The 26,922-nt window shown below is 38.5% G+C and overlaps 1 protein-coding gene across 8 annotated transcripts in view; it reads left to right on the top strand.

Annotated features, from left to right (window-relative positions):
- The window catches only part of BACH2 (BTB domain and CNC homolog 2), a 354,258-nt gene that overhangs the window by 239,878 nt on the left and 87,458 nt on the right, over positions 1-26,922 (top strand). The gene's annotated exons all lie outside the window — the stretch shown is intronic.

Raw genomic sequence — 26,922 nt, forward strand, 5'->3', positions numbered from 1 at the left:
TTTGCTAGCCCTGAGACCTGTAACTTTAAAAAAATAAAGTGGGGTGCCAGTGTTTTATCCAAGTTCCATTTTTAAAATGGTTAGTGAGAACTCAGGGCCAGCTTTCCTGCAGGGTTTAATGGTGTGACTCTATATAGTAGGCACTCAAAGGGCCTTTCTTTTCCACCTGTGTTTAAGTCCACAGTTATCTATTACCTTAATTCACATTCAGTGAGAATATGAATACTCCTGACAAGTTTAGGAGAGATTTGAAGTCACTCACAACTTTCCAAAAAGCAATTAAACTCTAAACACAAAAAAGGTGCACACTGAGGAAACTATAGTGAGAAGAACAGAGAGGAGGGGGAAGTGATTTTGGAAAATGGGAGCGGGGGCAGGGGAAGATATGTCAGCAAAGGAGCACAGACATCCAGGAGACAGAGGGAGGAAAGGGGGGTGTCTTAGGAAAAGCCTTTGCCTTATCTGAGTCTTTTATAGGGTGGACTGTGGATGTGCCAATGTGGTTCTAGCTGACATGGGGTTCTCACCAGCAATGGGAAAGGAACTGGCCTATCCAACACAAAACAGCTACACTGCAGGCCTCTCCCACTGCCCCAACCTGGAACTTCCTCAAGGCACCTAGAGGATAATAATCATAGAACTACTTTGGTTAGTTGGTCAAGACTTGGGCTTGGCCTTGAGGATATGCTTTAGCTTCACCCTTCCCTTCATTCTTGCAATTAGGTATGAAAACCAGTCACATAATTGTTCTGTTGAGGTTTTTAACCCAAATTCCCTAGAGGACTGTCTCACCCTTATGTACATCCCCACCAGCAACACAAACCTATTTCAGACTACACATGTTCCTCCCACTGCCAATGTGTACCCACCATGGAGTCACTACTGTAGTGTGTATCATATATTTCTTCTCTGTCTGTAGTATCTACTTCTCCTGGGACTTTAATCCATTGTAGAGTTCTTGTTCATCTTTTTTTTTTTTTTTCATCTTTAACATGTGTTGGAATCTTTGCCAGGACTTAAGGAGTCTCTAGCTTCTGAAGTAGAAGCAGCAAGCCATAAAACTGTAGGGCTGCCCCCAGGCTGGCAACGTACACGTTATGGTACAGACCATCTCTGCCTGGGGATGCAAAATGGTCAGGGTCATAGTCTCATATTAACATTAAAAGGCTTAGTTACCTGATACTCAGATTTTCTTGATTCCCATTAATAATCATGCCTGAGCTCAATTGTGAAAGATTCTAATTCCCCTGCTCTGTCCGTTTCTGAACGCCCATAAAGGTGATCTTTTTCACAAACTCATTGCTATAGTTCAGGAGAAAAAACATCCATAATAGCCTGTTGAACCTACTTTCTAGAAGCCTCCTCTGTGGTACCTTCTCTGTTGATATCACTCATAGGGCCACTTGGAAAAGTCTGATGCTTTTTTTTTCTTCATTGCTCCTTAGAAGTTTGAATATAGCTACTGTATCTTCATATCCATCTTTGTATACCTAGCACCAAGCTTAGGAGGGAAAATATAGTTAGACATCCACAAATATTAGTTGACTCTTCTTTGCAAATTTTAGTTGCTCTTTCCTCATTCTCTTAACTCCTAGTTTGTCATTTAGAGTTCAGCTCAGAGATTGTCACTGCCGGGAAGGGTCCCATCTGTCCTTGATAGCATGCTGAAATACCCCTGCAGCATCCCTTATGGCATAGTATCTATTTGCCTGATTAACCGCTATGTTCTCCACTCCAGAGGCTATTTGTGTTTATGACCTAGCTCCTACCTAAGTGACTGGCATGTGGTAGACAATCACTAAATATTTCCTGGTTTCATAAATCACAACCTTTCTATCTTTCCAAAGTTCCACACAACTTTTCTCTTCTTGGAGTATTTTAGTTTGTCTGTTTCAAGACACCCAGAAATCAACACAGTGATTTATGTAGTTTGGGTAGGTAAGAGTAGACGGCTGGCTTTCACTAGCAGTTAACAATAATTCTAGAAGAATGCTTTATCTCTTTGGGATGTGGATAGGATACTTGAGAAGGCACAAGCAATAAGATTTCATGTTGGGTCTTTATTTCCTATTTTGAGGATTACACTGAGGAATAGCTGTAATCACAGTGGAGTAGGGGAGCAAATATGAGCAATGTGTTGATAATTTTTAAGTGAGAATAGCCTGGAATACCATGGGAGTGAATGGAGATCAAAAAAAGGTCAAAAGAAGCTGGAGCCTTAAATGACAATTTTTAATGCCTTGTGATTAAAAAGCAAAATAACAAGAGATAGACACAACTGTGTACTTAGAAGGAAATATTGATCTTAGGAAGTATGCAAAAGAGGTTTTTCACAGTGGATATCTCTTACATTATTATCCTTTTGTAGTGTTTTTAAATGTGATTTTATTCCCATGAGCCTGAGAAGCTATTGGTATTGGGTAATATGATATTTGAAGTAACCAGAAGAACTTGGTGGACCCACTGACCTGCTTTTGACTTCTGAGAAATACAACTTAACTATTTCAAATTCCACAAAACCTGTCCTGGGTTTATGGCAAAGATTACTTTATCTGAATTGTGGAAGGTTGCCTGCCTGTGTCATCAGTGGGAACAACATGTTGCACATGAAAGATGTCTACAGATGTTAGATTTGCGATCTTTTCCCTCCTTTCTAATTTGAAACACATTGTGTACATATGTAAATCTCTTCTTTTTCCAGAAAGACTCACCCTCATGGATTGCAGCCCACACCTTATGCTTTAGTAGGGCGCTCTCCCAGAGAGATGCTTAGTTCCCAAACAGCCTGAAGGTTGACACACCTTATCCACATGCTGCACGATGGAAACTTGCTCCAGGGAGTCCTATGATCCACTAACCATCAAATAATTTGAGATCCAGGCTCCTCTGAGAGTCCAAGGGAAAAATCTGAATTGGCCACCTAGACAGAAAAATTCATTCTGTGCACTGTCATCCCTCTATATATTCTTTCTTCATCCAAACTCTATACAGATTATATGAACCTGTTAACATCTTCCTTCCTGCACATAAACTTGCTTATTCATTCCTTCAACCCACACGAGCTTTCTTCTTGGGTGATCTCACCCAGTACTGTGGCTTTTAAATACTGTCTCCAATGCCTCCCAAATTTTTATTTCTAGAATCAACCCTGCTTTGACTCTCAAGTTCTCTATTCAGCTGCTTATTTGGTAGCTTCAAAGCCTGTCTAATAAGGCTGTCCTCGTACTTAGCCCATCCCAAAGCAACCCTTCTTCTCCCCTCATCCCCCCCCCCAACCTCATTCTCCCCTGAAGTTTCCCATCTCGGTAGATGACACCCCTATTCATCTGGTTACTTAGGCTGAAATCCTCAAAGCTATCCTTAACACATTCTCTCACATCCCACATCCAATCCATTTGCAAGGTCCATCAGTTCTACCTTCCACATGTGTCAAATCCAGCTACTTGTCACTGCCTCTTCTGCTCCCTCCCTAGTCAAATCCATTGTCATTGCTCACCTAGATGCTGAGAGCCTTTCAACTTGCTTCCAGTCTGACCCCACAACATCCCATTTTCCGCATAGAAATCAAAGTCCCCTTTTAAAACTGTAAGTCAGATCCTTGCCTGCTGTGGCTTTCCGTAGTACTTAGGTTAAAACCCAGACACCCACCCTGAACTGCAGAGCCTCACTATCCCGACTACTTCAGCAGCCTTCTGTGGCCACTACCCTCCAGGCAGTCTAGATTTTTGGCTAGCTGTTTACCAGGAATGCTCTCTCCCAGATTTTATTTAGAGTCTGCTTAAATGAGACCTCCCATTTCTGCACTGTCTAAAACAGGACCTTTGTTTTCAATTCTCACCCTTCAGTTGTCTTCCTCTGTCTTATTTTTTTCTCTATTGCACATTTTATTACATATCTACTTGATTGTGTATTGCCGTATCCCCCAATAGAACGTAAGCTCCTTGACAGCACAGCTTTGCTGGGCTCATTGCTGCAACCTCAGGCACCTAGAATAGTGCATAACATCGTGTACTGTACAAGGTAGGCACTCAGTCAGCACTGATTGAGTGAATTAAAACAGCAGCCAACTTGGTTTCAGGCATTATGCTACAGGAAAAGAAAAAGGAAAAAAAGAGCATGGCTTCTGCCATTGAAGGACTTGTCCCAGGTAGCAGAGACAGATGCATGAACAAATCTGTGATTGTGATATGGCTGGGGTGCTGGGGAAGCTCAAGCAAGAATCTCCTGTGCCTGCAGGAGTCAGGAAGGTAACTGGAGGAACTGACATTGGAGATTAGTCTTGAAGGATGAGCAGGTGTTTGCCAGATAGGGAAGAGAGGGAAGGACACTTCATGTGTGGAAACAACATATAAAACAGCATGGAGCTGTCGACAAAGATCTTGAATATGGCCAACTTGTGGGAGACATATATGAGATGAGTTCAGATAGATGAGCTGCCAAGAAACAATAATTAATTTTAATCCTAGCCCCCAAACATCATCCTCTGGAGTTTCCCCCTTCAGTAAATAACATGCCCAGTTCATGTCATTGCTTATAGTGAAATTCTCACTCATCGATAATTCTTTTCATTCTCTCACACTCCACATCCAGTCCGTTAGCAAATCCCATCAGCTCTACCTTCAATTATATGCTGAATCCAGCTTCTAGTCACCATCCCCTCCACTCCCTCCCTAGTTCAGACCATCATCATTGCTCACCTAGACAACTACAGAAGCCTCCCAATAAGTCTCCCTGCTTCTCTTCTGACCCCACGATGACCCATGTTCCTACAAAACCCAACATTGTCATTGTGAAAGCTTTGAAGTTAAAACTGGAAGAGCAACTTAGGTCATTATCAATAAAATGGGTTCTTATTAAAGAGTATTAATACATGTTTTGAGTAGTGGAATGAAATTATCTTAATATCAAAGTTTGTATCTTCTTTGTATTTGTATGCCTTGTCTTAATGGTTCTGTGGCATTATGGTACGTGACGATGTGTTCATGTGTGGGGTTTTTCCCTTAACAATGGAAAGACAGAGAACCCTTCATGTGCATCTGTGTTCTCAGTATCCAGCGCCGTGGCTGGCATTGGTCAATACACCGTGCATGTCCATGAAAGAATTATTCTTCACATTACTACAGACTCACTGCTGGGTTCCTTTAATGATCCTACCACCTTTTATAAAATGATGAATTTCCTAAAAAATTTTTTTATATACAGTGGTTAGGTAAACATCTATTACCTAAAACCAACCTGATCGAAGTAAGTTACTCTTACAGTATCCAAGAGATGCAGCTAAAGCAATGGTCAGAAGAAAGTCATGGCCCACAAGTACTTATTTTGGTAAATAATAAAAACATTAAGTAGATGAATTAAGCATCCAATTCAAAAAGTTAGGAAAAGAACAATAAAACCTAAGAAAAACAGCAGAAAAGAAATAAAATTAAAGCATGAATTCAAAAACTGGAAAATAAGTTAATAAATGCAAAAATCATATTATTTGAAAACAACAGAATAGAGGAAACTTTGGCCAACTTGATTAGTAAAAATAGGGGAAATAAAATAAGGTGAATATAAGGTGTATATATATATTTTTTTCATAATTGAAGTATTTTTATTTTATGTACAATGAGTTGGCATTAAGGTGGGTTATCGTGGATATCCACAGTGAAGGTAAGTAATTTACATCCAAGTTAGTTAGCATATAGTGAAATAATGATTTCAGGAGTAGATTCCAGGGATTCATCCACAATGTATAACACCCAGTGCTCATCCCAACAAGTGTCTTCCTTAATGGCCCTTACCCATTTAGCCCATCCCCCCACTCCTAGCAACCCTCAGTTCTGTATATTTAAGAGTCTGTTATGTTTTGTCTCCCTCCATGTTTTTATATTATTTTTGCTTCCCTACCCTTATGTTCATCTGTTTGTATCTTAAATTACTCATATGAGTGAAGTCATATGATCATTGTCTTTCTCTGACTAATATCGCTTAGCATAGTACTCTCTAGTTCTATCCACACAGTTGGAAATGCAAGATTTCATTTTTTTTATTGCCGAGTAATACTCCATTGTATATATATACCACATCTTCTTTATCCATTCATCCATCAGTGGACATTTGGGCTCTTTCCATACTTTGGCCATTGTCGATAGCACTGCTATAAGCATTGAGATGCGTGTGCCCCTTTGAAACAGCACACCTAGGGGCGCCTGGGTGGCTCCGTTGGTTAGGCAACTGACTTCGGCCCAGGTCATGATCTCGCAGTTTGTGAGCTCAAGCCCCCGTCGGGCTCTGGGCTGACAGCTCAGGGCCTGGAGTCTGCTTCAGATTCTGTGTCTACCCCTCTCTGCCCCACCTCCCCCCTCCGCTCATGCTCTGTGTCTCTCTGTCTCTCAATAATAAATAAACGTTAAAAAGAAAAGAAAAGAAACAGCACACCTGTATCCCTTGAATAAATACCTAGTAGTGCAATTTTGCTGGGTTGTAGGGTAGTTCTATTTTTAATTTTTTGAGGAACCTCCATACTGTTTCCCAGAGTGCCTGCACCAATTTGCATTCCCACAAGTAGTGCAAAAGAGATGAATATAAGGTATATTTAAAAGGAACAATGAAATCTGTTTCATTAAACTTTTTACAAATAAATTTGAAAACCCAGATGAAAAGCATAATATAATTTGCCCACCCTGACTTCCAAAGAGAAGGAAAATCCATCAGAACAACTACCATAGAGGACTACTAATGTTACATTCTTTTATTTTATTTTATTTTATTTTATTTTATTTTATTTTATTTTATTTAAGTTTCTTTAGTTTTGACAGAGACAGAGTGCAAGCATGAGCTGGGGAGGGGCAGAGAGAGAGGCGGACACAGAATCTGAAGCAGGCTCCAGGCTCCAAGCTGTCAGCACAGAGCCTGACAGGGGGCTCGAGCTCACGAACTGTGAGATCATGACCTGGGCCAAAGTCGGACGCTTAACCGACTGAGCCACCCAGGTGCCCCCTAATGTTACATTCTAAATAAAATATTAGCAAACAGGGTCTAGCAGCATTTTGAAAGAACAATGTGCCCATGACTTAATGAAGTTTGTTCCAGCAGTGCAAGAAAGATACAGTATTGAGAAATCTATTAACATAATTTACCATTTTTTTAAATTTAATAGATCTTTATAGAAAACTAATTTGGGGGTGCCTGTGCAGCTCAGTCAGTTAAGCATCCTACTCTTGATTTCAGCTCAGGTCAATATCTCACAGTTTGTGAGCTTGATCCCAGTGTCAGGAACCTGCTTGGGATTCTCTCTCTCCTTCTCTCTCTCTCTGCCCCTCCCCTACCCTTCCCACCTCTCACTCGCTGTCTCAAAATAAAACATTAAAAAAAAACTCATTTGAGCATCTTCATAAATGCTGCAAAGACATTGATGTAATTCAATATCAATTTTTCATTAAAAAACACTTTATGAATCAGGAAGTGATGGATACCTCCTTAACATGATAAAAATAAGAATTTCACCAAGAATTGTCATGTTTGATAGGGAAATACTTAGAAGCCATATTATGTCAGAAAGAATGAAGACAAGGGTATTCATTGTTATAACTGTTCTTTCTTTACTTTTTAAAAAAATCTAATTGGCTTTATTAAATGATTCATGAATCAGGCTGCATGCCATCCAGCAAGTAGAAGGGAGCCCCCTCAGGGCACCTGGGTGGCTCAGTGGTTAAACGTCCCACTTCCATCTAGGTCATGATCTCGCTGTTCCCAAGTTCAAGCCCCACATCGGGCTCTGTGCTGACATCTCAGAGCCTGGAGCCTGCTTCAGATCTGTGTCTCCCTCTCTCTCTCTGCCCCTCTTCCACTCACTCTCCCTCTCTCAAAAATAAAAAAACATTAAAAAAAATTGTCAAAGAAGGGAGCTCTCTCATTATAACTGTTCTTTAACATTGTTTATTGTTCTGAATGCACTGGCCAATGCAGTACAAGAGAAAGAAGCTAGAAGCATAAGTCAAAAGGAAAAGGTTGAACTAATGTTTATATTAATTTGCAGATGATATAATTGTATAGTTGTATGTGTATTTCTATGAATCAACTGGAAAGTTATAAACAATAACAACTCAGTAAGGTGGTTGAGTACCAATTTATTATGTAAAAATGAACAGTATTCATATACACTATCAACAGCTAGTTAGAAGATATAATGCAAGAAAAATCTTATTTACAGTAGCAAAAAAAATGGAAAATACAAATGTAAATATAAATATATATGTAAATATATCATATATAAATATAGGAATTTAACTTAAAGAATCTGTAAGATATAAATATTTATTTATATAAATGAATGAAACTTCTTTAGTTCCCTGAGATGCAAAGGAAAAAGGATATAAATAAATAGAAAGGCAGTCTATGTTCTTGGATAGAAAATCTCAGCATCAGAAATTTAACATGATCCCAATAAAAATACCAACAGAATGGTTTGTAACCAAAAAATCTGATGCTGAAGTTTATGTGAAAAAAATTATTTTTAATCAAGAATAGTCAAAAATGAAAAAAAGAAAACAATGAGAGAAAGTTGCCTTTTAAATATTAAAACATATTTCAAATATATTTATGTATTTGAATTAGGGTATTAATAGTTCAATGACAGTGTAATACAGGAATAATTTTAAATACATTTGCAATTTTACTTTACAATAAGCATCTCAGATCAGTTTGATAAAACTAGATTGTTGAATAAATGGTGCTGGGATAACTAAATAGCTGTCTGGAAAAATTAAGTTTACTGATATGGATATATTGATATATTTTACACTAAGATAAATTCTAAATACATCAAAGGCTTAAATTAAAAAAAAATTAGAATTGCTAAAAGAATTTAGGGGGAATTTTTTATATCCATGAGTGAAAGTATGATACAAAATCAGGAAGTCATAAAAGGAAAGCCACAAAATGATTTCAATTACTTAAAGTCAGAATTTTTCTGAGAGACAGCCACCACCATAACAAAGGCAAAAGACAAGTGACAAACTAGGAAACATATTTTGCAACTGATATAAGAGAAAGGACCGATTTCCCTAATATGTAAAGAGTTTCAACAAGGCACTAAGAAAAAAGACCAACAATGCAATAGAAAAAAAAGAAGTAAGGTTATTAATAGTTTACAGAAGAGGAAATATAAATAGCTGTCTATTAACATATGAAACATAACCAGCTTCATTTATAAAAAGGGAAGATAAAACTATAATGAAATGCTATTTTGAAGATTTTTAGGTTTGATCACATAATCTATTAGCAAGACTATGCATAAAAGGTACTCTTATACTTCGCTACTAGGAGTTCAAATTAGTACAGTCTCAATGGAGAACAGTTTGGCAATATCAAAATTTCAAAAGCTTATATCTTTTGATGCATCAGTTCTTCTTTGGGGAAAACATATGGATGTGCTCATCATGTGCAAAATTACAAAGTTACACATTGCAACCTTCTTTACAATAATACAAGATTGAAAATAACCCAAATGGCTATCAATAGAGAATTGCTTGTGTGTGTGTGTATGTGTGTGTTACATATACTATATTCTTATAGTCAAATACTGTGTAACTACAAAACAGGATGAGAAAGCTTTTATGGGTTAGTATGGTTTATTACCCAAGATGTATTTTATTTATTTTTTTTTATTTAAATTCTAGTTAGTATACAGTGCAATATTGGTTTCAGGAGTAGAACTCAGTGATTCATCACTTACATATAACACCCAGTGCTCATCAGAACAAGTGCCCTCCTTAATACCTATCACCCACCCAAGATGTATTTTAAAGTGAAAGGTGCATGATATTAGTATAGTATGTTAAGTTTTGTGCAAAAAGGAAAAGAGAGAAAGATTTATCTATAAATGCATCTATCTTTGCTTTAAGAGGTATAAAATCCCTCTAGAAGGGTACACAAAAAATATTAGTTGCCTTTTGGAAATGGAATCATGTGACTGGGATGCAGTGCTGGGGAGATTTTTAAGACTTTCGCTGTATACCATTTGTATTTTTTGAAATTTGAACCAAACAACAAAATTTTTAATTGTGTTTTTAAATTTGTCTTCAGAAGAAACCAGTTTCACACAACATGGGTGAGTCCTACCAGCATAATATTAAGAAAAAAAACCAGATATGCCTAAATATAAATACACACACACAGTATATGTGCATATCTAAATTTCAAAAGGAGATAAAACTAATGGTGAAGGAAATTAGAATGGTGGTTGTCTTGGTGGAGATAATGACTGAGGTGAGGCATGAGGGAGACTTTTGGGTTGCTCGTAATATTCTTGATTTGGGTGGTGGCTATATGAGTATTTTCACTTGGAAAAATTCATTGATCTGTACTCTTATGGTTGGTGTACTTTTCTGCATGTAAATTATATTTCAATTTTTAAAAAGTATCAAAAAGAAAAAACTCCATAGGGTTGTATTCGTTCCCTAGAGCTGCTGTTTAACAAAGTACCACAAACTGGAGGGCTTAAAACACCAGAAATTTCTTGTCTCACAGTTCTGGACTCTGCAAGTTCAAACTCAAGGTGTCAGTAGGGTCATACTCCCCCTGAAACCTATAGGGAAGAATCCTTCCTTGCCTCTTCCTAGCTTCTGGTGGCAGCCATTAATCCTTGGCATTTGTTGGCTTGTAGATGCATCACTCTGATCTCTGCCTCCATCTCCACCTAGGGTCTTCACATGGAGTTCCTTTTAGAAAGACAACGGTCATGTTGGATTAGGGCTCCCTCTACTCCAGTATGACCTCATCTTAACTAATTACACATGCAATGACCCTATTTCCAAATAAAGTCACATTCTCAGGTACCCAGAGGTTAGGAATTCAGCACATCTTTTTGGAGGGTAGGGGCACACAATCAACCTATAACAAAGATTCATGGAGAATATGTAGAGTATTAAGAGTTGCTGTAGAAGGATGTTTTAGTCCCGTTTTAGTGACTGATGTGTGATGTGTGCCATTTCTGAGTTCTTACCAAAAAAAAGTAGCCCAGTATGGTGTCTACCAATTGTGTCATCTCCTTAGCAATAATTCAGTTACTAGAAAATAAGGGCCTAATACACTGACTACCCGTAGTTAGATTAAAAGAAAATAAACAAGGAGCTTTTTGGCTCCTTTGGTAGCCTCCTTCACGATTTTACAGTTCCATAAAACTAGGGGCTGTGTCTTTATAGGATACAGCTTGGCGCACTGTGACCATTCATCTTCATCATAGAGCAATAATGTTGGTCTAAAGATGGGCTTTTGTAAAAAGCCTCCTCATTTTTCAGATTTACTCCAAGGATCCTGCAAAGCCTTCATTTTTCACTGGGCATGGATGGGTTTTATTTCTCTATCAAAGAGTCAGCAAGTTTCCAAATGAGTAACAGACACTGGGTGTGGTGTGTGGCTTCCCTTTTGGTTGTGCATCCAAATTGCCCTTGAGGTATAATTAATCCCACAATTCTCACCACCATTGAAATGATTTTTCTAATTTAATGAAATAACTATTTTGTTGTCACTGGCTTCCAGTGTGCATGGCTTGTTGTATGTGTTCAATAAGTGTTTGTCGAGTGAAGGAAGAAAAATAGAACAACACTGAACCATTTAACTGTCAAATGAAGCCTTCAATAACAATTTCAAAATTAAGTCATTCTAAGGCAGGCAAAATTAGTCTATGTTAAAAAACTTAGTAGAACAGTGATTGACTTTGGCAGAGGAAATTGGCTGGGATGGGGAATATTTCTGGGGTGATGGTTATCTTCTATAGGTTGATGAGGTTCAGAATATATAGGTATCCATTTATTAAACTCAGTAGATGTCCAGTTAAGATTTGTACATTTCATTGTGTTAAATTTTACATCAAAAGAAAAAAAATTAGAAACAAATCTTGAACTCTAGCAAATGATATGCCTGTTAGAGTTTAGGGGAAAGTGTGCTGATGTCTGCAATTTATTTTGATGTGCATTGAAAAATAAGATGAATTAGACAGATAGATAGAGATGGATATAGATAGATGCGTAATGAGATAAGCATAGCAAAATATTAATTATATAATCTAGATGTTAGGTATTAGGTGTTCACTATAAAATTCTTTAAACTTTTCTGTTAAGTTTGAAAGTTTTCATAATGAGATGTTAGAAAATTCAAAACCCAAAACCATACACGACCTTGCACATGTGGGACCAAAGTCTACTTGCCATTTTTATTCCTGTCACAAACTTGAATGTCTCCTACTTAAAACAGGGAACAGTATCACCTGCTAGGGGGTCTCCTGGTGAATCCAACAACAGATTCATAGGAATATACAGGGAGCCTGTTTTATTGTCCTTTTGGGAGTAAGGCTTTGAAAAGGAAATAGTTGAAAAAGGGCAAAGGACATTTACATTTCAATGTGGCATCATACAATATGATCTTGTGCCAGCCGCCTACACGTGGCCCAGGAAGAAAGCTGATTAGGCTCCTTTAAAAACAATGCCTTGTTTTATAATTGTGCTCATGACGCAAAGGAAATCCATTTATTTTTACTTGAAGAAAGATATGAAGAACTACAATTCTATGAATTCTCTTAGAATTACTCTTCCTCTACCCACCCCCACCCAATATCATAATTATCTCCCTTGTGGAAAGTAAATGTAAATAAATGCATTTAATTTAGGAACAAAAATTGTCTTCTAAGTGCTTATCCATACCCCTCTTCATCTATTATATGTTCCTTAATACGATATAGTAGAAACCTGGAAGTCAGAAACACTTGCATTCTCTTGTTTTTGTTACTCTAAATGGTTCTGTGCTCTTGACATTATTGATTTTAAATTCTTTGAGCCTAAATTTCCACAATTGTAAAGTGAACAGATTCAATCAGATGATCTACAAATCCCTTCTAGCATTGGAATGAAACTTTGCTTGTTTTACCCTATATCATCACTTTGGGGCCAGCTTTAATGAAATCTTGAATCCAGACAAACTCTAAATAGAGGAAGGGACCCCCAATCCCAACAAAACACACAAAAGACTTTGCTAGAAGCTCATTTAGATAATAGCTGAATTTTCTATCTGTTTCTCCGTATTAGTTGGTCATGAAACTAGTTGAATATTTAAGACACTCAGGAGAGGAAAGCTACAATGTCTTAGAGGCATCTCATCCAAAAATATCAAAAAAATGCAAAGAAGAAAGTGATTTTTCTATTTGTGGAACAGTGTGTTTTGTTTACTTGGGCTTATCCCCAGGTGAAAATTTCATTTAAATACTGATTATAGGAGGAGACTATCAATTGCTAGCCAGGTGTTTTTCCCAAGAAATTAAAGCAGAACGGAGTAAGTATTCCTATAGGAATGAGTCTATTTTCATTCTCAGGGTATAATAGAATTCAAAGGCAAGAGTAGTTTGGTGTGTCACAATATATAAACAACCCGAAGAGGGCAATTGGATAAACTTTGTATCTCCTCCTGCACTATTTACTCAACTGTATTGTCAAAGACAGAAACTCAACTTCCATTATATGGGTCTCTTGGCAGATCTAATTACCTGAGGGGTAATTATACAGATATAAATATGTGTGCTCATAGTCAAGCCAGATATGAGTTATATACCAAATGCAGTTGTTCATGTTATATCTTTTCTATAGATTATGTTTCTATGTTTGCATATTTTGGCACATACACCTACATATTTTCTCCTTTCAGTTAGCTATAAACCGAATATGAGTTGTGGGGCTACTTACATAATGAAAGACGCTAATTACCAAGGACTTGACTTTACTAATGTACTTAGGTTGGAGATGTTTTAGGTGAGAAGAGCATGGGCAAGCCATCTGATTTGGTCCATTATTATATTTTCAATTATCTTTGATGCTCAAAGAGAGACATTAATATAGCTGAGGATGACATAGCAAATTACCACAGCTCTCTAACCTTTTAAATTGCTAACACTGTTGTAATCTGTAATTATAGAAATCAGTGTGAGAATTGTGGCACTGCATAATTATCTTTCCTGATACTTTATTGCTGAATGAATTATTAATCAGAATCAGTCTTGTATAGTATTTGCAGCAACTCAGAAGAATAATATATAATTAAATTTCATTATTCCTATTTTTGTGCTAATGTTTTATGATGTTGTAATTGATAATTAATTGGCCCAAAACTCACACAATACTTGGGAGTTTCAGGTGGCTGAAAAATGTTCAGTGTGCTGAGTTCATTAACCAAGTAATGATCATTCTGTAAAGACCGTGGAGTCTAGTCCAATCTGTATGAGAAAGCTTTTGAAATTGTTATATTAATCATTAAGCCTTTCATGTTTCCTTAAAAGAAGGCAATAACTGTGAGCACATACGAATAATTAAGAAATCTTAATAGATTTCAAAAATCTGGTCAATTTTAAGTAATCAGATGTTGGTTATGAATATCAGGTTAATACACTAGATGCAGTTCATGTGTTTTCCTGTGTATCAATTTCCATTCTAATTAAGCAGCAGTCTTCATATAACCACAATTTCAAAATGAGAATAACAGGGCTACAGCCTGAAAAGCCATTTTCTTCTACCTTTGATGAGCATAACCCATAGTGTACAAAGTCTTTATAGGCAAAGTCTGGCCTAATCTTCTTTTCCAATTGTCCAAAAAACTAACTGATTTTCCTCCTCACAGACACACCGAATTTAAAATCTGAAAGGATTATGAACTTTTCCTTGACTGGCATTCTAACTAAGAATTCCTGGTGTGAGTCTCTTTTGGTATCCTTTGCAACCTAGGTAACGAGCCAAAGCTCAGAATCCAAGAATGTCTTTCACTCAGCCTGAGTTCTATTGAAAAGGAACATTGTCAGGCATTTTATGTGAACTTCTGCTGAGCCACTTTATTTTGTTTTTTAAAGAAGGTGATGGTTTTTTTTTTTGTTTGGTTTTTTTTTTGTTTTTTTTTTTTTGTTTTTTTTTTTTGGTTTTCAAAGTGTCTCCTTTAGAAACATACGGTTTGTTTTTATTTTTTTAAACAGGTGAACATCTTTCTTTCCAAAGAATTTTGAAGGATTGTGATACGGAACTTTATAATACATATGCTGTGTTTTAATCAGTGCTTTTCTAAGCTGATCAGAAAAACATCCACAGGGGACTGTTCCTGGGGATTGCTGTGTATCTCCACTTTTCCTAGGAAAATCATGAGTAGTTTATTTTTACATTGGTTTGCATTGGCACGAATGTCTTATAATTCTAAATTCTAAATTATTAAAGAGGACTTTGTCATCACACCACTGTAAGTAGAATTAAGGCCTATTTCTGTAGTTTCCAAGGGAGAGTTGCTTGTCTGACTTTGACATGAACATCAGAAACCTCCTCTTCCCATCTTCTCTCAATCCCAAGCCCTCCAGAACTTTGTATGGTTCCAGAGCAACAGAAGCCCGGGCAACAGTCACACTCTGAAAAACATGGTCGTCCTGAGGATGCCATCAAGGGTCCTGTGTGGCCATAATCTCCCCAAGGCTTGGAGGCTTAGGTACTGCTGAAAGGGAAGGCATGATTGGCTTGGCAGTTTGAGGTGGGAGGCTGTGAACTTGCAGAAAATCAGAGCCATCTTTCAGAAGTGGGAGCAAGGAGGCTGTTACCAGGATAGAACAGCTAAATTATACTCTGTACAAATCTACACTGTACAGAACAACAGAGAAAGAATAGGTCTCACTGTTCGTGAATGGTTAGGCCCAGAAAGCTTTGGAAATAAAGTACACTTAAGACCTTTCCACTGAGAAACTCTGCAGATGTTAGCTTTTCCTTCAGTCTATCAGTCCAATCTTTCCCTATAGCTTTTGTACCTTCCCATTATCTGAGTTGCGTGTCTTGGAGGCTACATCATTAGTTTCCTCTAACATTAGCGTTGCTCACAATAGACTGAGTTTTCTGTGGATAAATGGATAGGCAAGGCAACCTGGAAGCCCAGAAAGACCAGGCAGCTCCAGAGTGTATAGAAAGATGTGCGAAAAAATAGGTTCGAAGGAGACCTCAGCAGAAATAAAAGTAACATAAAGCAGGGGAGGAAGAACAAAAAGTATAGGCAGGAATCTGGGCTTGGGATTTAAGTAGGGTGGTCCAGGAGGCCTTCCTGAGAAGGTAACATCTGAGCAAAGACCCGAGGGAGGTCAGGAAGTGAGCCATCACGTTGAAATCACATGACAGTCTCATGGGAGGCATGTCTTACCTTCCTTGCACATATAAGGAGATGGAGAAGGAAGTGAGTACATAAGTAAGACTTAAGTAGTCCTCTCTGTAGTTCTTGGAAGTGGCAGGGCAGACATTCCAGGTTTGTAGGGCTGCCTTGGATCAGCTGCCGTGGAGGTTAAACTGCAGATTTCCAGCCCCACCCCAGTTACCCTAAATCCATGCAGTTTGAGAACTATTGTAATTCCAAGAGCTAGGAAGGCAGCAGAGAGAGTCTGAGTTATGTGGGCAGGACTGAAAGCAGGAGATACTGATGTGAAAGGACAAGCCATTATCAGTCTGGGAGTGAAAGGTGAATGGAAATAGTTGGCATGGTAATAAAGAAGAGCTAATTTTATATAACATTTACTGCATGTTGAATGAGTGAATTAATGAATTCGTGAACAATCATGTGGAGTGTTTTACTCCTCACAGCCTATGAAACAGATGCTCTTTATCATACCCTTTCCATACAAATCAGGAAACTGAGGCACAGAAAAGTTTAGTGTCTTGCCAGAGGGTTTTTTCTTTCATTTTTATTTAAATTCTAGTTAGTTAACATACAGTGCAATATTGGTTTCAGGAGTAGGATTCAGTGATTCATCACTTACATACAACACCCAGCACTCATGGTAACAAGTACCTTCCTTAATACCCATCGCCCATCTAACCCATCCCGTACCCACCCCCCTCCATCAACCCTCAGTTTGTTCTCAATGATTAAGAGTCTCTTGTGATTTGTTTCTCTTTCTCTCTCTCTTTTTTTCCCCTTCCCATGTGTTCATCTGTTTTGTTTCTTAAATACCACATGAGTGAAATCATATGATATTTGTCTTTGACTTATTTTGCTTAGAATAATACACACTATTCCATCCACGTTGTTGCAAATGGCAAGATTTCATTCTTTTTGATCACCGAGTAATATTCCATTGTATGTGTCTGTGTGTGTGTGAGTCTGTGTACCACATTTTCTTTATTCATTTATCAGTTGATGAATATTTGTGCTCTTTCCATAGTTTGGCTGTTGTTGATAACACTGCTATAAACACTGGGGTGCGTGTGCCCTTCAAATCAGCATTTTAGTATCCTTTAGGTAAATACCTACTGGTTCAGCTACTGGGCTGTAGGATAGTTCTATCTTTAACTTTTTGAGGAACCTCCATACTATTTTCCAGAGTGGCTGCACCAGTTTGCATTTTACCAGCAGTGCAAAAGTGTTCCCCTTTCTCCGCATCCTTACCAACACCTGTTGTTTCTTGTGTTGTTAATTTTACCATTCTGTCTGGTGTGAGGTGGTATCTCTTCATGGTTTTGATTTGTATTTCCTTGATGATGAGTGATGTTGAGCACCTTTTCATGTGTCTGTTGGCCATCTGGATGTCTTCTTTGGAAAAATGTCTATTCATGTCTTCTGCCCATTTCTTTACTGGATGATTTGGTTTTTGGGTGTTGAATTTGGGAAGATTTTGGATGGTCACTGCTTATCTGATATGTCATTTGCAAATATCTTCTCCCATTCTGTAGGCAACATTTTGTTGACTGTAGTCCTTTGCTGTGCAAAAGCTTTTCATCTCGATGAAGTCCCAGTAATTCACTTTTGCTTTTTTTTTCCTTCCTTCTGGCAGCATGTCTAGTAAGAAGTTGCTCCAGCCGAGGTCAAAGAGGTTGCTGCCTGTTTTCTCCTCTAGGATTTTGATGGTTTTCTGTCTCACATTTAGGTCTTTCATCCACTTTGAATTTATTGTTGTGTATGGTGTAAGAAAGTGGTCCAGTTTCATTCTTCTGCATGTGGCTGCCCAGTTTTCCCAGCACCAGTTGTTGAAGAGACTGTCTTTCTCCCATTGCCAGAGGTTTTCCAGAGGTGAGTGGCAGAGTCAGGATTCAAAGCCAGACAGCCTGCTCCACAGCCCGCATTCTCAACCATTCCACTATACTCTCTCCAAAAACCGTAATATGTACAGTATTTAGTGAGTGCTTACTATACTCCAAGAATTGTTCTAGGCACTTGGCATATTTGTGCTTTAAATTATGTACTCCTCATGACAACAGAATTGCGGATGAGGAATCCTTACTGAGAGCTGACACAATTTGTCTGAGGGGGTGTAGCAGTCAGTATTCAGATACCAGCAGACGGACTCTAGAGACTGGTTTGTCACCACTACATCACACAGCATCTCATGATGGAGGAAGAGTTTGATTTGGATGAAACATCAGCAAAAGGTAGCGGAGAGAGAAAACAGAAGAAGCCTGTAATAGGAAGGTGGATTATTCAAAGCACACACTTTTAGCAAATATAAAGGGATAGAATCTTTTGGAAGTGTTATTAGACGAGAATCAGTCCAAGTCCCCCATCTGCCAGATGCTTTCTCTTGGCATGAAAGAGAAATGTATCAGGGTTAAGTGCCCATAAGAGCAGACATTCTTGATATAATTATGTGTAGAATTAGTCAAATGGTGGTGAGGATAATTCCTGATGCAAGCAAAGTACTTTGTACTTCTCTGAGAGCTCTCAGATCTATTGCCTTGTTTGACCTTCACGGTCATTGTGGGAGGTTACAGAGGGAAGGCTGCAGTGGTGTCATGGCTGAAGACCAGAAAGCACCAGATCCCACACATTGACCTATTATTTTCTCATAGGCCATGGATGGAAGTCAAGCAAATTGGCCTTTCCCCAAGTTTAAGCAGAAAAATCTGGCAAACGAAGATGTGCCTCATTCCTCATGCAGTCAGGTTTGCCTCAATATAAGAACCCCTCAGCCTGTGCAGAATTACAGATTTACATAATGTACAAAGAAATTAATTTTCCTCTCATAATAGCTTTTATTTGTGGAGCATTTACTATAAAACAAAGGCTGTCCTAAAAACCTTGTATCCTCAGCTCATCTAATCCTCACAGCCATTTTGCACATGGAAAAAACAAGGATTGCAGAATCTAATTAATGTACCCAAAGCCCTACAGCTAGGAATGGGAAGAGCAGGACTCAAAAGGAGGCCCCTCTGCTGAGGGATAAAAGGAGAAATGGGAAACTGGTGCACTACAGAGTCCAGAAAGTGCTGAGGAGTCTCTTCCCACCTGGTGATTGTGGGGGCTTCTCTGTGCTTGTCCACTACCACCTGGCTAAAGGGCTGGCCCTTGTCAAACCCCTTCCTGGCCATGTGGAGAGAAGGTATTTTCTCCCCCGTTGCAGTGCGGTTTTGACTGTTTATAATGAGTGAGTTAGAAAACAGTCTCTTCTTCAGTACACTTTGCTTTATCTGAAGCATATCCTGTGGGGTACAAGTGGTGTGTGTGACTGGTGGTGGTGTAAGCCTGTAATAGGACTTCTATTTTGAACAGCATATTCGATGTCCTGAAGCATTTGTGTCCCTGCCTTTTGGTAACAATAATCATCACTCTGAGATGCTGCCAAGGGCAAGACAGGGACTTGGAAGGCTCCAAGCACTCCTTTCCCCCCATCTCTCTCCTCTGAACTCCTGCCTTTTCCTCAGACTCCCTGGAGAACATTTCACCTGTGTGTTAATATTCCAACTCCATTCAGTCTCCTGCATTGTGACAGATGGTTCAAGTGCTTTTATTACCAGGTGTGGAATTTAACAAACTGCCGACCAGTGGTCTTAGTCTCATGGTTTTAATCATTTTTAAATGGAAAAAAATAGGAGTAAGGGTGTTGAGGCTTCAGTGAAAACTCACAAACCTTTCCCAAAGCACTTCCCCAAATCACCCTTGAGCCAGAGGACTCCTCTGCCCTGATTAGATGCTGCCTGCCATGAGTGCTGAGTTTTGATTGTTTTAGTTACCAGGTGAACCATCTTGCAATCTAAACTTTGTCCATTCCAGCCTGCATCCCTGCAGAGATGATATTTCAGAACAGAATCATGTTGTCCAAGATACCCTAATACGTGAAAGAAACAAGTTTCCTTTTATTAAGAACCTTTTCTGTGAAATCTGTATTTCTGCTAAGGCTTGGAAACTAACTTCTGTTTTCTTTCCCACCCATAAACAGTGTGCCCACTTAGGAAGTGGGACAAGCATTGATAAAGATCACGGGGATGTACCATAGATCCCCTTCAGGTACAGGCAGACACAAACCTCATCTGGACTTGACCCCCTTGAGAAAGAGAGTTGAAAATCCAGTCTCTAGCATTATGACTCCTCTTCAGATGAATTTACCTTTGGCAGGTTGCACTTGTTAGAACCTACCAGCAATAAACTAGCCCAGAAAATATGCTGGGAACTCTGGCATCGCTAATATGGTTTCTTGACTTCGTGTGCACACCCAGGCCGAGCGTGGGCACTGACCTGGTGGGTAAACTTCTGGCAGTATTACACAGTACCTTTTGAAGCTAATTCAAGGAGCATTTTTTTTTTTTTACTTATAACACTTACATGTTCTCTTCTTTCTTTTCTCCTTTCTTCCCCCTTCCTTTCCTGCTTCCCTCTGCCACTCCCTTTTCTTCCCCCCACCCTTCATCAGATTGGAAGTCCACGAATTACTGAGTTCAGTTTTTGACAGTCTTAGTTTTGACAGTAATGCTGAAGTTGGAATCAGACAGACTTGCAGTCTCCCCTCTTTTCTGCATTTGACTATCTGTTGTCTTTTCTTAGTCTTTGATTCTCTGTTGCGAGTTTTGACTTGGTTCTTATCTAAGACAGAATAATTTCTGTCAGTTCTGGGAACTCCCCTCCCACCCGATGGAGAAGTTTTGGGGAGGGGATGTGCACCCTGTGTTGAACTGTGCACTGGGTACAAATCTGCAGTGCCTTCTATTAAAATGTAAAATGATCCGTTGAGTCATCCTCCCTCTGGTTTGACTCAGATGCTTTATGGCGTACTTTGCATGTCATTTCTCTCTAATGATTTCCCCATGGAGAAGGGTGTCTGATAGAATCCAGGCAGACTGAAGATTGCTCTGAGTCAAATGGATCTTTTATTCTTTTAGTATTAACCCTTATCTCTTAGTTTCCCATCCTTGCTTTTTCCCTGAAGGAACCTAATGAAGTAAATAGGTTCCACCACCCTTATTTAGCCTCCTAATCACTGTTCATAATTTCTCTCACATTAGCAGCATGAAGCTCTAGGGTAATATTCTCTGGCTAGAAGGGGAGGGAAGGGGATACTGGGAGAGAGTATTTCACACAGATGCCCTGATAAAGAAAAATGTAGAAACGAAATGACTTCTCTCTGTCCTCTACCTCCTAATAAGGCAAGAAGCAAATGCTAATAGGAAGCAGAGATTGATGTATGAGAAATGAATATAAATGGAGAACATAGATACAAAGAAGTGGTATAAGAGACAAACTGGAAGTGACAAGATAGAAAAGAAAACTAGTCAAGGGTAGAAAAGGACCTACCCCAGCAGAATAAATGGGGGCTTTGGCTACACCCTTAGCTGGGGGACTATCTCAAAAGAACCAAAAACAAGCATCAAGATATAGAAAAGAGAAGCAGGGTAGATGATCACAGGGCCACGTATCCAAATCTGCCAGTCCTTAATTCCATACTTTCTGCCTGCTCGTTCTTCTCCCTAACCATACACACACCCCCATCATGGCCAGCCTCCACTAACAATAATTGGCATATCTTGGACAGCCTGGCATGGAGTCCTTCTCACCCACTGATTCCAAAGCATGTAATTTCTTTCATCTACTTTTGGAGATGACACTGTATGTACTATGTTATTGTTAAACCCAAACTGTAGCTTTCCCTGAGGCCCTAAACAGTGTTCTCTCACGTGACATCACTGGGTGGAGACTCAGGAGGAGTTGATGAACCACCCCCCACCCTTGATTCCATAGCCATATATCTAAGACAGCCTCTGAGAACCTGTCCTGCACATCGCATTATTGGGCAAGTCTTCCTCTCTGCTTCATGACTCCCAGAAGTTACGCGATGGCGTTTCTCCCTTCCAGCCAGCTGTGTTATTCTGACCATCTCTAGCTTCTCAAAAATAGCCTTCTCAAGAACTGTAGTTACAGAAGCTCATGTTTGAAGTTTTTCCAAAAGTTTTTGTACTTTTATAGAACCATAGAAATTAGAACTAGAAATACTTTGCAGGTCACCTAGTCCATTTCCTCATTTTATAGATAAGGACATGGAAGTGCATTGATGTGATTTGGTTTTCACAAGAGAAGATGAAACATAAGATCTCTGAAAAGAGTCCTGTTTGAAAGCAAAAGCCAACCTCAGATTTCTCACCTTCTCCTGAAGGGCCTCATCCCCACATTTGGCCCGTTTTTGCAGATTTTATGTGTTTTCGTTTGAAGCCCAAAGCCCACCCTAGGGCTTTCATGATTAAGTGGTAGAACGTGAGGCAGGTAACTTGAACTGTTAATCCTTTCCTACGATCTTTAATTTGGAGTGGGGTTTTCTTTTTTACTTACAAAATATAATGTAGATATGGAAAAGTGCATGAGACAAATGCATAATTTAACACAAAGTGAATGCATATCAAAGTCAAGAGATAGAACATTATGACAGCACCCCTGAGCCCCTCCCCCCAGTACCACTGTCCAATTATAACTCTCTCCCCACAAATGGAACTTCTGTTCTGAGTCTTTCCTTTATAGTTTTACCACCTACATATGTATACCTAGATATTTAAGTTTTGCCCATTTTTGAACTTGATATAAATGGAACCCAATTGTGTATATTATTTTGTGTCTTGCTTCTCCAGCTCAGTCTTCAACATTAGATTAGTGAGATTCATCCATGTTGTTGCATGTGGCTCTAACTTGCTTTGTGTCTTTCCATTATATGAATATATGAATATACCTCAGTGTATTTGTTCATTCAGCTACTGACAGACATCATACTGTTTCCAGTTGGGAGCAATGCTGAAGAACGCTGCTGTGAACACTCTTATACAAAGTTCCTGTCACAGACGTGCAGGAGTGTCTCAGGCGTAACCTGGAAATGGAAATACTGGGTCATAATCAGTGCATATGTATGAGAGTCCCTGTTGTTTTACATCTTCACAAACACTTGAAATTGCCAGACTTTGTAATTCTTTCCAGTTTGGTGGATGTGTAAAATATCTTTAATTCTTTATTACCTTTACGTTAATACATACGGCCTTCCAATACTTCTTCTAGCCCAGCCTCCGTATCATACCTTGCCTCTCCATATAGTTCACATTTAAATACAGACGTGCAAGTAGTTGTCACTGTTTTATTACTAGATATTTAGAAAGCTTGGGTTATTTTTTATTTTGGTCTGTTTTTTAAAAATGAGTGAAACAACAACATCATCAACAAAAATCACTCCAAAATTGGGGCTTATGATAACTGTCCCTAAACTCTTTATGTTTTTGGGTTTCTTTTTTTTTTTTTTTTTTTTTCAGCTGTACAGTAAAAACCATTGTCACAAACTATGTCAGTAAATTGAACTTCCTCCTGAAAGGTCAAAGAAGATGGAAGTTTATGTTGAAGTACAAAAACCATTCAGAGCTATTAAGGATTTGATGATACAATTGCAAGTGCTTCCTTCTAACAGCAGCCTTAAATTTCAGTTCCCTTGGCACTGACGAGCACACACGCAGATGGAGTGTTTGAGTAAATAAAGAACACAGAACGTTTTAGCTGCTCAATGTCAGGCCCTTACTTTAGCTATCTAAGGCATTAGAGACATTAAATGACAGGCACTCCAGTTTTCCATTATAAAATACTGAAATTGGATTGTTTTCCACTTTAAGTAAGAAGTTTGAGTCTTGATGAGATTGAAAAGTGTTTCCAGTCCAAAAGCAATAACTTAGTAATTTTAATGGCACTACGCACTCTAAAATTTCTATAGACTTGATAACTTTCTTTTATAAAAACTAACCCTTATAGTTTCATTGTAAATAACTTTTTTTAAAAAAAGCATGCTTGATAAGAGCAGGAATTTAGTCAGCAATTACTAAATAGTTTAGTGTTTGATTCACAAAAGTATTTATTTAGTGCCCTGTTTCTATGGGAAATGTGGTTGGAATTTCAAGTGAAATGGTTTGTAATTTGGTCTTTTTCATTACCTGCAAGGTGTATTCATTTCGTTTCATCTGAGCCATTCTAGACATGACAGGTTGTCTGAAAAACCTAACATACTACTTTTTTGTGAATTTTAGCTTTTCAGATTTCCCACTGTAGATTTTTTTTCTTCTTGGTTTTTCAATTTATACTTTTAACCTTCAGAACTAAGTGTTAGATGTTTTGATTTCTGAATATGAACCAATAATGAATGAAGACTGAATGAGTAAGTGAATAAGCAAGTCTGTATTCATTAATATTACATCTTTGACTGATGAGAGCTGTGGTCTGTGTAGTTTTTTGAGGGAATGAGCATATTATGATAAAATAATAGTAATTAACTTTTACTGCTGAACCATATGATAAGATGATTGGGGTATATGTGTATGTACATGTGCAGCTGGGTTTTTTGGCCTAGAGAAAGAAGAATGAGATCCAGCCAAAACCCAAATCAGAACCTTTGGAAAGCTTCCTTACAATCTGATTTCAGCTAATGTCTACACACTTTAACACATTGTCTAATGCTTAGTGTAAAGACTGGCTGTCAGACTCCTACATGCTATTCTGGGCTCAGTTACTCACTACAAAGTATTTCATTCTTAGATCCCATGGGTCCTGCTGTAGATTTCAGGATTTGCTGCATTGGGGGCAGGGGGATGTTTTTTAATTAATATTAGTAAGGCAAGTGAAAAAAAAAGAAACTCAGTGGGATATAATGCAGGGATAGGAGAAACAGAATTCAGGTTGGTATTGGTGAGTCAAAAACAAATTGGAGGGAGTTCCTAGAAGAGCACCCATGATAACTGGAGGATGAGAAAGGCTGACTGACTTCTAAAAGAAGAAGAAACAGTATGTTCCATTATGCTTGAAGAGGGGCCAACAGTGAGGGGTGTGATAAGATCCAATAGGAATGTAAAGGCCAAGAGGAAGAGAGTGGTGCTGGCATAGCATAAGGAAGGATTATCCAGGAATAATGTAATAAAAGCATGAAAATCCTCAGACAGGTTAAAGTCTAGCAACAGCTTCCTGGGAATGATAGATTTTAGATTATACCATTTAACGAACAGATCTAATCTGTTTTAAGTGTCTTAAAACTCTCTGGAAGGTTTAACCCAAAAAGCAGTTCATGTTCATAGTGTCTTCATTGACTCGGGGAGCATAAATTGCTACAACCCCTTTATTTTCCCAAACCTGCCCTATTAGCAGGATATTGAGTCATCTCATGAGCCCCCTCTGCCCAGCTGTCTTAAAGCCAGAAAGAAACCATCTTGCTTGTGAAACGGAATCTGAGAGTCCACTCACTGCCTTGGCTTCACCACTATTTAGGACTTCTCCCCACGTAGTAGGGTAGACCCTTACCCAGTGCTGCTCTATAGCAGTCAGGCCCCCACTCGGACCTCAGTGAAACTGCACTTTGGGTTCCCAGGTGACATATTCTTTTAGTTTATACTCCGTTACTCAGCCATGGTTCCCAGAATAAACCTATGGGCTAAGATGTCCAGAACTGAAAGAGCTAATAGCATCAGCTCTACATGTTGCACTAAATGTCTTCCTAGATTTGGATTCTCCATTTCTGAAAGGTAATTTCACCTCAAGGGACTTGTTCTCCATTTACTCAGGGATATCATGGTGTATCCAGACAGACCTTCCTAACTTGGAACCTGTGAGAGCAGGGGTTGGGATTATGGTTCCTTCTCTCCAAAAAGGCATTGTTTTTTCCTTGCATATTGTCTACCCCATTCCCTGTAACCACCTCTTCAGAGGTAGGTTTTTTTTTTTAAGCCATGCAACATCAACAACAATAAAAGAAGGTATATAAATGGTCTTTATAAGGTCAAAGAAAGCTAGCTTCTCTCAACTACAATAACAGTGACCCACTTTGTGTGACCAATACGGTATTTTATAGACTCTAAGACTCCTAGAATTGTAGATATGTAAGAACTTTGCTGACCCTCTAGTTCAGATTTTTCATTTTACAAATATGGAAGCAGGTCCAGAGAAATTTAGACAGTTTATCCAGAATCCACAAAGCTGGTCGGTGCCAGAGCCAGATGAAAAGACCTGGATCCCTGGTATATTCCTCTTTCCACTGCACTTCACTTTCATTTCTCTTTGGATTTTCTTTCATTTTGTGTAGACTTTGAATCCTTTATAGCAAGCTTCTGGCTTCTTGGTGTTAAGTGCATTAGTATCAATTACACAACAAATGGATTGGAAAAATGAACTATCTCTTATAAATCTCCTCCTTCTTATGAATTGAGTATAACATTTACATTGTAGAACATTAATTTTTCCACCTAGTTTTGAATACTGCCTGCTATATGTAAGCCATTGTGATTTAAATGAGTAAATAAATAAACAAATTTCCACAGACTGATTGAGAAAACTGAATGTGATTGGAAAAAGAGTAATAATTTGAGAACTAAGAATGGAGAAAATAAATCAGACTTGAGACCCTATATGGGAGATAAGAAAATCCTGGAAGCATTTCATGTAAAAGAAGCCAGGATAGGAAATATTTGTCTTCTTACTAAAAAAAGAATTTAGGAGCAATTAACTAGTCATAAAGACAAAAGCCATGTAAATTCAGGTTTATTCCATGGCTTAATGGTCATTGTAACTGAATTGTCTCATTTAAAATGCTATTCTCGGGGTGCCTTGGTGGCTCAGTTGGTTAAGTGTCCGACTCTTGATATCAGCTCAGGTCATGATCTTGTGGTAGTGAGATCCAGCCCT

This window comes from Acinonyx jubatus, chromosome B2 (assembly GCF_027475565.1).
Source record: "Acinonyx jubatus isolate Ajub_Pintada_27869175 chromosome B2, VMU_Ajub_asm_v1.0, whole genome shotgun sequence".
Taxonomy (NCBI): Eukaryota; Metazoa; Chordata; class Mammalia; order Carnivora; family Felidae; genus Acinonyx; species Acinonyx jubatus.